The 12,072-nt window shown below is 33.9% G+C and overlaps 1 protein-coding gene across 1 annotated transcript in view; it reads left to right on the plus strand.

Annotated features, from left to right (window-relative positions):
• Positions 1 to 12,072, plus strand: part of Ubx (ultrabithorax) — a 160,685-nt gene that overhangs the window by 109,831 nt on the left and 38,782 nt on the right. The gene's annotated exons all lie outside the window — the stretch shown is intronic.

A 12,072-nucleotide genomic window follows, 5' to 3' on the forward strand; every position in this document is an offset into this window, starting at 1 on the left:
TACAATACTACACTAGGTTCAGTTTTCTGGTACAAGTATGTTCAAATAAATATAAAGCGCATACAACGAAATCCATTTTGAAAGCTGCAGACTAGTATTTTCCTTCCTGAAGTAGTGCGATGTTTCGACCAATGAACAACATTAGTCGTCTCTATTTTTGCTACGTTTTGCCTACGCTCACTTGCTCGTTACGGAGATAGGGGGCCGATACATCGCAATTACTCTCCCGCAATCTCGGCAGCATATTTGTTAATAAACCTGGCAATACTTCCAATGTTTCCCCAGTAATTTTTCTTTTGTCGGAGATAAATATGATAAACAATATATCATGTACGCCCATTTCCTCGCCGCTACAAAACAACGGACAACCGGGGGGTGGATGGAAAATTATGACAAATCATGCATTAAACATAGGGAATAAATGTTTTCTTATCACGTACCTATTCTGTTTTGATATTAGTTTTCCTTTATCTTTATTGACACAGGTTTTTGGAGGGAACGTTTTATGGGATGTTGTTGCGTGACAGGACGATTGTGGATACATGTTTATGTCTTGATACGGCACAAATGATTTCAGCATTTTACCGCTCTGTTGCGTACCTACTGTATTTTGCCGCTTTGATACTCTTGTATTTATTGCGTGCTGACACAGTATTTTGTAAATTATTATGCTGAAATTTATTGCGTTTCCATGACGTAATTGACTCGTTCGATTACGTTCTGTATCGTTTATCTCAGTATGTTTGTACAGAATTAATTCTATAAGGTAAAAAATACACACAGCCAAACATTGTAGATGGCACTATACCTAGCAGTCGTAACTTCTTTTATTTTCTTAATCCTTCTGACTTAATAAGCCAAGTCCAACGACTTATTTAAAACGATATCTCTTAATAGTTCCTATCTAATTAATAAGTATAAATCAAAACACAAAACAAATCTACCACACCGCTATAGTATAAAAGGAAATTATTTTAGAGTCTCTAGAAAAAGGTTTAAGTAGTTATTGAATTGAAATGCTTATACGACGGGGCTTCCTTTTGTTTGTACAGAAATAATTCCTGGTTGAAACTGTGATGTCTCAGCGCAGTGTTCAGACTGCAAATCTTGAATATTTATTTCAAATGCAGACAAAATCTCAGCGCAATCCCTGCCTCAACGACGTAACTTGCATTAAGGGATTGTGCACACTGCGCAAGAATGTCTATTTTGATTTTTTTTTTATTTGAAAACAAAAACTTTATTTTAAAATAAATCCAAATTTATGCGTTAGGAACCACTGCTATTTCTCCAACACATCGTTTGAATGTAAATAATGAATATTGTAACACACTTGTCAGGCTTGTACAAGATTAATATAATGATATCCTGAAACATTGTGTATAAAATTCACTATATTTTATTCCTTCTCACTATTTGTCTTCCTAACTAATAGTAAGAACAAAAATACGCATTAGTGTGTTCATAATAGAAAAGTAAATAAATAATTGTAGATCCCTTACATCTCCCTTCAAACGAGTTTCCCGGTAATGTTGAGCGAGTATGTACCGTCAGAGAAATAATATTTTTAAATAAGAGAATTGTATATTTCACTATTTTATTAAGAGCAAACATAGCAGTTTAGAAATTGTCAATGATTTTAAAATTAAAATTAAACCCTTTCAATGTATTTATTTGTATAAATTCCATGTGCCATTGTATACGCTTCCTAACAAAGATTTAAGCCGGTCGTCAGCCTCCGCTGCGGTTTCTTTGCTAAACTCTAAACTTATCTTACAGTAACGCCCAACTTGAATACCTCCAGACTCTTGCAGGTGACTTTGCTAGATCTTTTAACCGTATAAGATTTTCGGCGCATTTATCCCGAGGATTTCAACTTGGGGTATTCTTAATGCCCGCATTTAGGGTTAAGTGGAGTTCCTTTAATACAATTTCGTATTGTGTACTTCTGGTTATACCTATTTATGTTTGTGTATGGTTTACGTATGAAGTATGTATCGTAAGGAAAGATTTGTGGAGTTAGATTAAGGATTTAGAATTTTGAGGGTGGTATGTATTCTTCTATTTCGGTATTTGAAGAGAAAGCAGTTTTTTTTATAAAGTATTACTAATTTTTTTGGTCAGTTCAGTTTGGCACGGTACCTACCTTCACCTATAGGTAGTGGTAAGCATTTTATTTACAAATATGTTCAATTCTTCTCCACGAACTTATTTTAACTTCTGGAAACATAAAGCGATAAAGTCTAAACACTCAATAAAGTTGTTAACTTTTACAATGTGCTCAGTAATCGTAATAAAGTCGAGCAATTTTAAATAAAGCACAATTGATTCTATCAGCTGTGTCAACAGTCTTTTTGTAGCGATTCCATATAAAAGACTATCAATATAACAACCCACGTCCGACCATGCAACTTGCAGCTCTGGTATTATTTCAATTGGTATTTTATTATATTCATTGCAAGTAAGGTTTGCAGACTGGAGTCACGACTCGTTGAATTAAATTGGCTTAGATGTCCTTATTTTTGTATATGTCCTGAAAGGCTTACGGTTTACGAAATTAATTTAGACGATCACGTTTTGTATCTATTAAGAGATTGGATTACATTATATAAACTATCATTATGGGATGTTTATAATTAATGTGAAAGTTTTATTAAATCTTAGTAAATAAGTAAATTCTGACCCATTATTTACATTTAAAATTAAATACAGCTTGGGAAGGTGCCTACTAGCTTTCACATAAAATAATGTTCAAAATGTATAACATGCATTGATTAAAGATAAATATTAAAAAATATTTGTCAATAAGATAAACCAACTAACCCTTTTCTTTTGTAATCAATCTATATTTCGAAAAATAGAATCACTTGTGTATAGCTGACTTTTTTGCTACCACTGCTTTCCTGATAGTTCAGTAATAACATGAAATCGAGAAGATTATTATCGGGTGTAGTATGATTCGCTTTTATGTACGTACATACGCTAAATCGCAAATTGTTGGTTCTCTTGAACGAACACTTTACTCTCCCATCGACTCACGTACAAACTATTACTAGAAAATTCTTATTTCATACAATCCACGTGATCTTTATTGATAGGTTGCTACGATTGAAAATTGAATGGGTCGTATGTCATTGTGAGTTATAACATCCATGTATTAACGACTCACTTTAAAGGATAAATAAGTGCTCATTCCAATAATTTTACGATGATCTGAAAGTACTTAAATTAATGCTTTGTGGTTTCAATCCAAAAAAGTACATTTATACAGATTTGTTTTATTAATATTTAATTTTATAACTCAACGTCCATTTTGCAACCTTTAAATCGCGTTATTAACGAGATAATTCGTAATTTTTACGATTTTGAAGAATTTCCGGTTTATAGGATTCTTATCTGACTATACTAGGTTGGCGATTAACCTAAGTTGACCCTACACTGCCTTCAGTGAGCCAGGAACTTTCCTAATGAGGTTGCGTGGGTCAGACGTCGTGTGATGCAAGGCTAATACATTTAAGCACATATTACACTTGTATAACGATACAATAATCTGTCATTAAGACTTAAAATAAATCTGAAAGCGTCGAATCAATTAGTACAATAAAGCGCTTACCTACTTTTATAGCGCGATATGCCTTATCTGACCAATTTATTATCATAATAAATTTAAGATTACAATAAAATAGGATGTTTTGGCTACAAATGTCAAAATATAAATCACATCCATTATTCTTTTTTAGTACGCAGCAATAATTTTACACCTTCAGAACAAAACAAGGATTTATCAAAAGCTCCGTGAAATCGGTAAATATTTTAAAGTGAAACTACCGTCCACTTAGTTTTTTATAATCCGCTCATCTCCGTCAGCTTTGTGCCTATTGTTATGGGATTGCATGATTCGCTTTGCTATTTTAAGACAAGACGTAGACTAATCCGAAAGCAGAGATCCCGGCGGCCATAACTCAAACTTTGACAGCTACAAGCTTTGAGCAATATGGCGACCGCGCCACCCAATGAGGCACTGCCCCGTCACAAGCGTTCCGTTTTAAACTCGCGAACATTAATCATGACTGATTTATTAAGGGAGGTGTGACACATTTTATGTTCTATTTTCGAAAACTAACGTTTTTTAAAATGGAGTCCGCGCTTGAGAAGCAACAGCTGCATCTTGTTAGCGTGATTTCAGCGGTTTGCTTTGTGTTTAGATTATTTGCGTGAATGGATATGACCGTGTACTTCAGCATTTAACTATCGTACGCCCCTGCTCAATTTCGAATGAAGTCACTTATTGTTGTTTTGTTATCTTTGAATAGTTTAAATTATACGCTGCATTTCCTCTTACATTTGATATCTGTATTACTGATATTGATTTATCACTTCACTTATTGTTGTAAATGAATCTATCATAAATGTAATATAACGTTTATTCGCAGAATTTCATATAGAAATGCCCCTCCTCGCTTAATGGACTTAGCGCTTCGAGAGGTCTCCGAAATTGATTTTTAAATATCTTTGAACGGCATCCCTTTGAAAAAGAAATATGCTGAGGCTTCGCGTGTCACATACGTCAGGGTTTGGCCTAATCCCGGAGGGACATCCAGTTTTTATTGCTTTCGACCCTGATATATGAGCTAATATTGAACCAATATACTGAAGATCGCTTGTTCCCATTCAAACATCAGAGCCCACCGGCTGTTTGGATCGATAATATATTGAGATTAATACCTATATAATCTGTAAAAGTAAGTAATTGCTATAGCCATATAGGCACTTAATGAATTAAAACCACCAACCTTAATGTATACGAATTTCGGAATAAATAACGTTTACGTCCATATAATGTTAAAGGGCAGGAAGGTTATAATTAATAACAATACTCGATCATGGACAGGTTTTTATCGATTTCGACATGACTATCAAAATTTCGATCTTGGACACCATCATTTAGCAATTTGCATTTACAATACCACTTGGTATTAACTTCTCGAAAACCTGAAGAAATCGGGTTGGAGACGCCATTTTTGCGTGCAAAAATGATAATTTTCTTGGTAAAACGCCTACAAGAATACCCACGCTATTTTCGTGGCATGTCAGTAATTCTTCGCAATTACTTTAATAGCCATCAACTTAATATAATATGCGGTATACATGCATCGGTCGATTTGGTTGGCTGAGTTATTTAAGACGAGAGTAGGTACATACCTATCACGTCCGGGAATACTTGGTATTTATATAAAGGTTACATACATTAAAAAAAAACCTTAATATAAATCTATTCTGTCATTAACATTATATATGGAAGCCAAGTTATAAAACAGTAGGAAAAGGACATGCCAATTATTTCATCCATATTTTGAATCAATTAACGTTAGCTACCTACGTTTCTGATCGTTATAACATCATCACGGGACGAATAAGACTTCTTTTTCTTTGATGACACCAGCGCTTAATAGCGTCGCATATGCGGTTTAAATTGATGCCGTTTTGAGGACATGAGAAGATAAGGCAAAAACTTGCCGACTTCGCCAACGAGAGGTACGAAGCCCCGTGTTTCATTTCCAATCTTTGAGTCAATTAAGCTTTGCCAATTTAAGAGTGTACCGAGTATGCCGCTGTTGCATTATTCATATTGTGTTTTGAGATAACAAGCAGCCTCTTAAGTCGATACACATCTAGTGGACTGATTGGAAGGCAGGGAGTAGATAGCAGGATGCGGGACCATACGCTGAGCGGCACAGCTGGTATTGTGATCGGGTTGGCTCGTGACTGCATATTAATATATAATTTTATAGCTATTATGTTGCAAAATTGAAAAACTTATATGGCGTAAAACAAACTTAATTTGCTCGTAAGGTCACTAATTTTCCTTATTATTGACAATACCTTCTAAATAGTAGGTATCTGTCCTACTTTTTTATACCAATCAAATAATTCTGTAATATAGGTACCTATGACTCAGAAATAATTTTAGGTCACCGAAATAATTTGATCATTACCAGAATATTTTGTATGAAAATTACAACTATGCCAAATATTAGTCCATAAATGTTTCGCAGTAGATAATTAAAACAAGGAATAAGTCATTTAAAGTAAGTATCTACCGAAGCCTTAAACACAAACGCATTTAAATGCACTATCTCGGGATTAGGAATCCTCGTTTTAAAACAATTAATTTCTTTAGGAATGTTTAGCATATTATAATAATTTTAATATTTGCTACACTAAATTGATGAAACGTGCTTATATCTACAGTCATAAACAAATTAATATAAATAAATAGAAAAACAGTTCGCGTGTTAACAACTCTGAGTCGTGTAGGTACGCTGGGAGCGGCCATTATAAATGGACTGTGTTTATATACCTTATAATCGAGCGAGTTGATTCCGAGGACCACCCAAGTCGTAGGTACGTCCTCTTACCTGTACACTTTACACTATACTCAGCTATAGCATATGTGGAAATGCACCCACTTACTCGTACATGTGACGAATATAAGTAGCGACTCTATGTGCGTAAAAACTGAGGCTCACTGAGTACCAATTTTGTAATTTTCGATTCGCGTTACCAATTTGACTTATTACTGCAGTATTCTGGTTGGTCCCGAATATGTAATAACGAATTTCGGCCTCAAGTCGGTCGCGCCCTCGCGCCGATTATTTAAAAAACTTGTTTCAATCGCGAATCAAAATGAGATGATAATGCTCGGTTTCCTTGCGAAATTAAGTTTTAACATGGTAAATATGCCGACATGTGAGCACTTCATTTTTTGATACTTTTTGTGATTATATATTTTTATGAAGTAAATTTATTCGTGTCTTATTATGCTTAACAAGGTCTTAGTAAGGCGGAGAACACATTTTAATATTATAAATAGAACTTCAAATGACATCATAAACATAAGGCGGAAAGTATCATAGACAAAAAGTTGTAAATCCATTGTTTTTGTCATTAAAGTCTTAACGATCCCACAAGGGTAAATAACCGCATCCTCAGCTCCGAAGCCACATGTTTTCTTAGAGAAAAGGAAAAAAAACAATCAGAAGCCACCGATTCTAAAACACAACAGTTGTAAATCACTAGGCAAAAGTTTTACGAATTAGGAACAATTAAAACGTTGAAGCAAACAACAGTTGTTGCGAATGTCCCCCGCAAATGCGGGACCATTGAGAATTACGGACGGTTTACAGGCTATAGATCTTAGTCCAAAATTCTTTACGACTAATATAACTTGCGCAATCCTTTTGTCGCCGGGGGGAACAGGGGGAACTTGGACAAGTTTCTTTTGTTTGCGACACGTGTTGCAAAACGGGTTGGGCCTGACACTTGTTCCGAGAGAATCTTGGGAACGACTCGACTCGATTTCCGTGGAAACGTCTCGGTCTTTTTACTTTTGAAGCTGAATATTTCACGACCAGATTACTTGAAGTTCACACGTTGTTATTTGCGGTATGAGAGATTTCAGAGATTTTATTCGGTTCCTTTTAAGTGCTTTGAATAATGAAGAGGTTTTCTTTTTATCTGTCACTAAAATGTGCGATAAATCAAGTAAATGACTTATTTATTTGGATTTAAAATGCCGCCAATATTCGGATCGGAGGAGCAAATTTTTCATGAGATGTCAGATGAAACGTAACAGGAATTCCTTAAGGGCGACACACCCCCACAATCCCGGAACTTCTCATGCACAGATGACGGTTTACAGATTTGCGACTTACGGAAACATTTGGCGTCATTATATACCTATTAAGGAGAACTCTACACCGCCGCTATACATATTTTTTGCTAGCTACGGACCACTTCTACCATCTTAATGAAGTCATTTGTGTCATGTTTATTGCTTTTATGGCGTACTCTGGATTTTGAGGTGAATTTACAAGGCGCGAATTGACACTGGAAATCGGTGGCGTTAATTAAGCACATGTGTTGTTTAAAGTTGTTTTTTGTACTCTGAGTATAAGAGGGATGAGTACATCAATTTATAAAGTTCCTAATATTCAGTTGAAAATTAATTATTACTTGTTTTAACAGTGCAGAAAAATATTGTGAAGAAAGTTGTATACCTATGAAATCTATAAAAAAAATTGTCAAAGGTATGTAAAGTCTACCAATATGAAATTTTCCAGCGCAGTGGCCTAATCTTTCTCATTCTGAGAGAGACCCGTGTCCAGCAGTGGAACAGTAATGGGTTGATCACAACTTTATACAATACTCAAAATTGAGTCGCTTGAGTCATGTATGTAATAAATTCCACGTATACACATAAGAAGGTACTTCCAGATTTTAATGCTTACCGTTTCCGTGTAAGAGCGAGTTCGTTAATCTCGAATAACTGTAGCTCGACTCGTGACTTCAGAGCGATTGTACCCTTTAATGAATCGATCGAACCACTTTTTAATTAATTACACTGAATTTCGATAAAGTCCAGTTAAACTTTCAGTGCGGACAAGCGTTTAAGTAACTTTTTATTCTTTACAAATATACTTTGTAATCTAATTTATTATTCTTAAATCACGCAATTACCAAATGTACGAGCATGTATTTACTATTGGAGACTAAATATTTTTTTAAATATTCAATCATATCTTAATGTTTTACTTTGAGTATTTAAATATATTAAACTCACGCTAAATAACCGCTAGGGTTAATGTTTTTGATGGTTTATTTACAGTACCATTATAATATTTTACCTTTGTCAAATACTCTTCTTAATAAAAGTATGATACTGAAATGCACAGCTTGAACCGTTGGTTCTTGAAAAATGAGACTTTCCATAGAACATCTTTATATAAATAATAACGGCCCTAAAAAAAAGGGGGGAGTTAGTAATGTCATTGTATTGAAATCACTAAGAATATCACTACCAGAAGGTGGAATAGAAAGGAAGAATAGAAATTCTAGTCTTCTTTCTTCTTGTATCATTGTCCCAATATATATTCTATTGCTATAAAACTAAAATCTATGAAAAGATTGCTTGAACGGAATAAATAATTAGACAAATTATTTAATTAGCAACGGTAGGTCGATTCCATTCCCCTATAGTTGTTTCGACTAATCAACATAAATATTAGTCGACGTAATCTCTTAACCAACGTGCAGTACATAAAAGAAAGGCCTCCGTATTTACGTCGCACCCTCAGAGGCTTTTACGGCTTAGGTAATTAGCGTCACTCAATTAACCACTACTCCGGCTTAAGAATTTTTGTTAATTATTAAAAAGGTTGCACTCAAGTGCCGCTGTACGGTGCCTTAAATTACGGATAAGGGGAGAATGTTTCTACACAATTAAGTAATCCTTCTTAAGATGAAATAACCACATGTAATCTTACGTGCTTTTATATATAAGAGACGTATGTTATGTAAAATATTTCCAGCTTGTCATTTTCCTGTTTCTATAAAAAAGTTTTTTTTATTATAATATTAGATTAAATATTGTGGTAACAACATATTTTTAAAATAAAAACACGTAGGAATAGTTATGTGAAAGTTCCGTCGAAATCTTAGATGTTTCTTCATCTTCATTCATCAACCAGTAAACATCGACAGACTAATTTTCATATTTATATAAAAGTTTAAGTGATCAAAAAGTTCTTTATTTATTTATTAACGAAGATTTAATATACTTTTCTCTATATATCATAGTTCATGTACCAGAAACAGGACGCTATTACGCATTTCTAATGACTCTACATTTTAAAGCTCTTTTTAATAATTCATGAGATTTTAATAACATGATCCTGGTATACGTATATATCATTAAAATATAAAAGTAACGGAAGTACCTACTAACTTTAATTACCTTTATAATTAATTAACTCGAAGGGTTCTTGCAATTTTGAATTTATTTAAATAGACAGTATTCCCATGGGCTAACTCGAACGTTTTTCAATATAAGAGAATAGATAAGCGGATAGAATGCTCCGTGGCCCTTAACATGCCCTGGATCGGAGTACTTGAGATAATTGAGCCATTAAATTGGTTTGTAACCCTTTCACACTGTCGAGAGCGCTCTGGTTTCGTTCCAAAGTCCTTTATTTTTGTATCGACTTCATTCCAGTGCAGGCAATGTGTTGTTTAAGTGGTTATCTTGAGCCGTTCCATTTTGACACGTAATTACGCTTTATCCTTACAGACGAAACAATCTTACGACTAAGTATATAAATGACAACATAATTCTAGTATAGAACGTGCATTTTCTAAAAATGAACAATATTCTTACATAAAACATCTATTAAATAATATTTTCTTGTTATTCATTTATTTTATATATTTCTCACATTCACATCTCAATTAGTTACTTATTTAATTAATCTGCGTTAATTTATAAAAAAAATATTTGTTCGTAATATTTTTTACCCAAAATGTTTCGCAAGTTAAGATCTCCCTTGATTATGAACCAAATGTTCTGGAGGCGGCTTCTTAGATTTTATATCGCTGATTTCGAGTTACACCCAAATTGAAGTCGGAAAGTGTTGGCAGTGACAGCTTAATGTTATAATTAAGGACATATACACGTCTTAAAAGATATCTTTTGAAAAATCTGTGTAGTATTTTACTTTGTTGTTTTTATTTAATGTTTCTTTACTTAATTAGGGCTGTTACTTTAGATTCTTACTAATTATAATGCTTGAGGATTGAATGACTATTTGATGTTTATTTTAATTAATAACTGTTTGAAACGAATGATTGAAGCTTGAGATCTACACTAAAATACACACATCCATAATAAACAACGCATTAAATTGAGTGTATCTCCAACGCAACTTCAAATGATATTGTAAAGGTCTGGTCTGAGGGCTCGGTTGGTACATACTTTATTTAGTGGTCCGTTATATGGTACAAGCGTGGTAGTGTTCTGGTAAAAAAAGATAATATCGCAGCATGCGTCCTTCGAGCTGTACTTAAGTGCACGCACGCAATAAAGGAGATACATAACCACGTCAGTGCTGGGTACATAGGGATGGGACTTTGCAGTTTATTTTATTTTTTATTAAGAAGTAATACTGAACATTGCTTTAGATTAAGTAGTCAATCTTAAATTAAATTAAATTATAAATATAACAGTAGTTTAGATGTCTTCAGGAGATTTTATCTTTATCTGTTCAAAGTCGACAACATAGGCGATATTCGCATAATTAATTTTTTAAGTGCATAGTCTACAGATACAAATTCTACAATGTTTTAAAAAAGTTTACCTACCTACCTTTTATTTTTTTGTGTTATTTTTATATAAACATACGAATTTTCAGTACCTACAATCCTTATTACAATTTGAATCAGCCCTATTAGACTATCTAAAACAAACATTTGATTTGTTATATACCAACATACCTACGGTCTAAGCAATGCAGCATATAAGGACATAAAAGATAAAAAGTTCCCTTAAGGTTAGAAAGCAGCCTTAATTCAAATCGAGTTTTCAAACGGGTTTGGCCACCTCGCAATACTTCATTTTACTTCGTTTTTTATCGATGAGTTAATTACCGCCGTATAATCTTACATGCCAGCCCTATAATGTGGCCGAATTTTCGCAACTCGCGGCCAATGCCTCTTGTTCAGTTATCATTTCTTTCCATCGAGTTCCCGGTATCCAATTCAAAAATATTTAGCATACGGAGGAGGTTCGATGTTGATTAATTGCGCTTTGAATTTTTCGTACACTGTATCGGTAGTACAGTCACGTTTTTTAACATAACCATTCTCTTTTGTACATATATAATCGATTTTTCCGTTTTAATTTATAATTATACTACTCGTATTATTACTACTCACTACTATTACAGTGTTTTCCATGCTAGCCTGATTATAAGTAGGTATATTATGCAATTCTAGGTACGACCCAAATATTTAATTTCCTTTTCTAGGTCTGACTGTTATTATTTATTCTATGTAGGTATACACTACCTCAGTCAATATTTTATGTACAATAATATAATTCTGTCGAGTTTCACGATTACCTATGTTTCTTAATCGACTTTGAAACCAGTATTAATTCCATTGGCGGCGTATAAAAGGCGGGTTGTAGCGCCGTTCATCAATATTGACGGCTGAACGAAATGAAGCTGTCGTCGATGG

Source organism: Epargyreus clarus, unplaced genomic scaffold (assembly GCF_041222505.1).
Source record: "Epargyreus clarus isolate Ecla_fem2 unplaced genomic scaffold, WU_Ecla_fem_2.2 ptg000005l, whole genome shotgun sequence".
Lineage (NCBI taxonomy): Eukaryota > Metazoa > Arthropoda > Insecta > Lepidoptera > Hesperiidae > Epargyreus > Epargyreus clarus.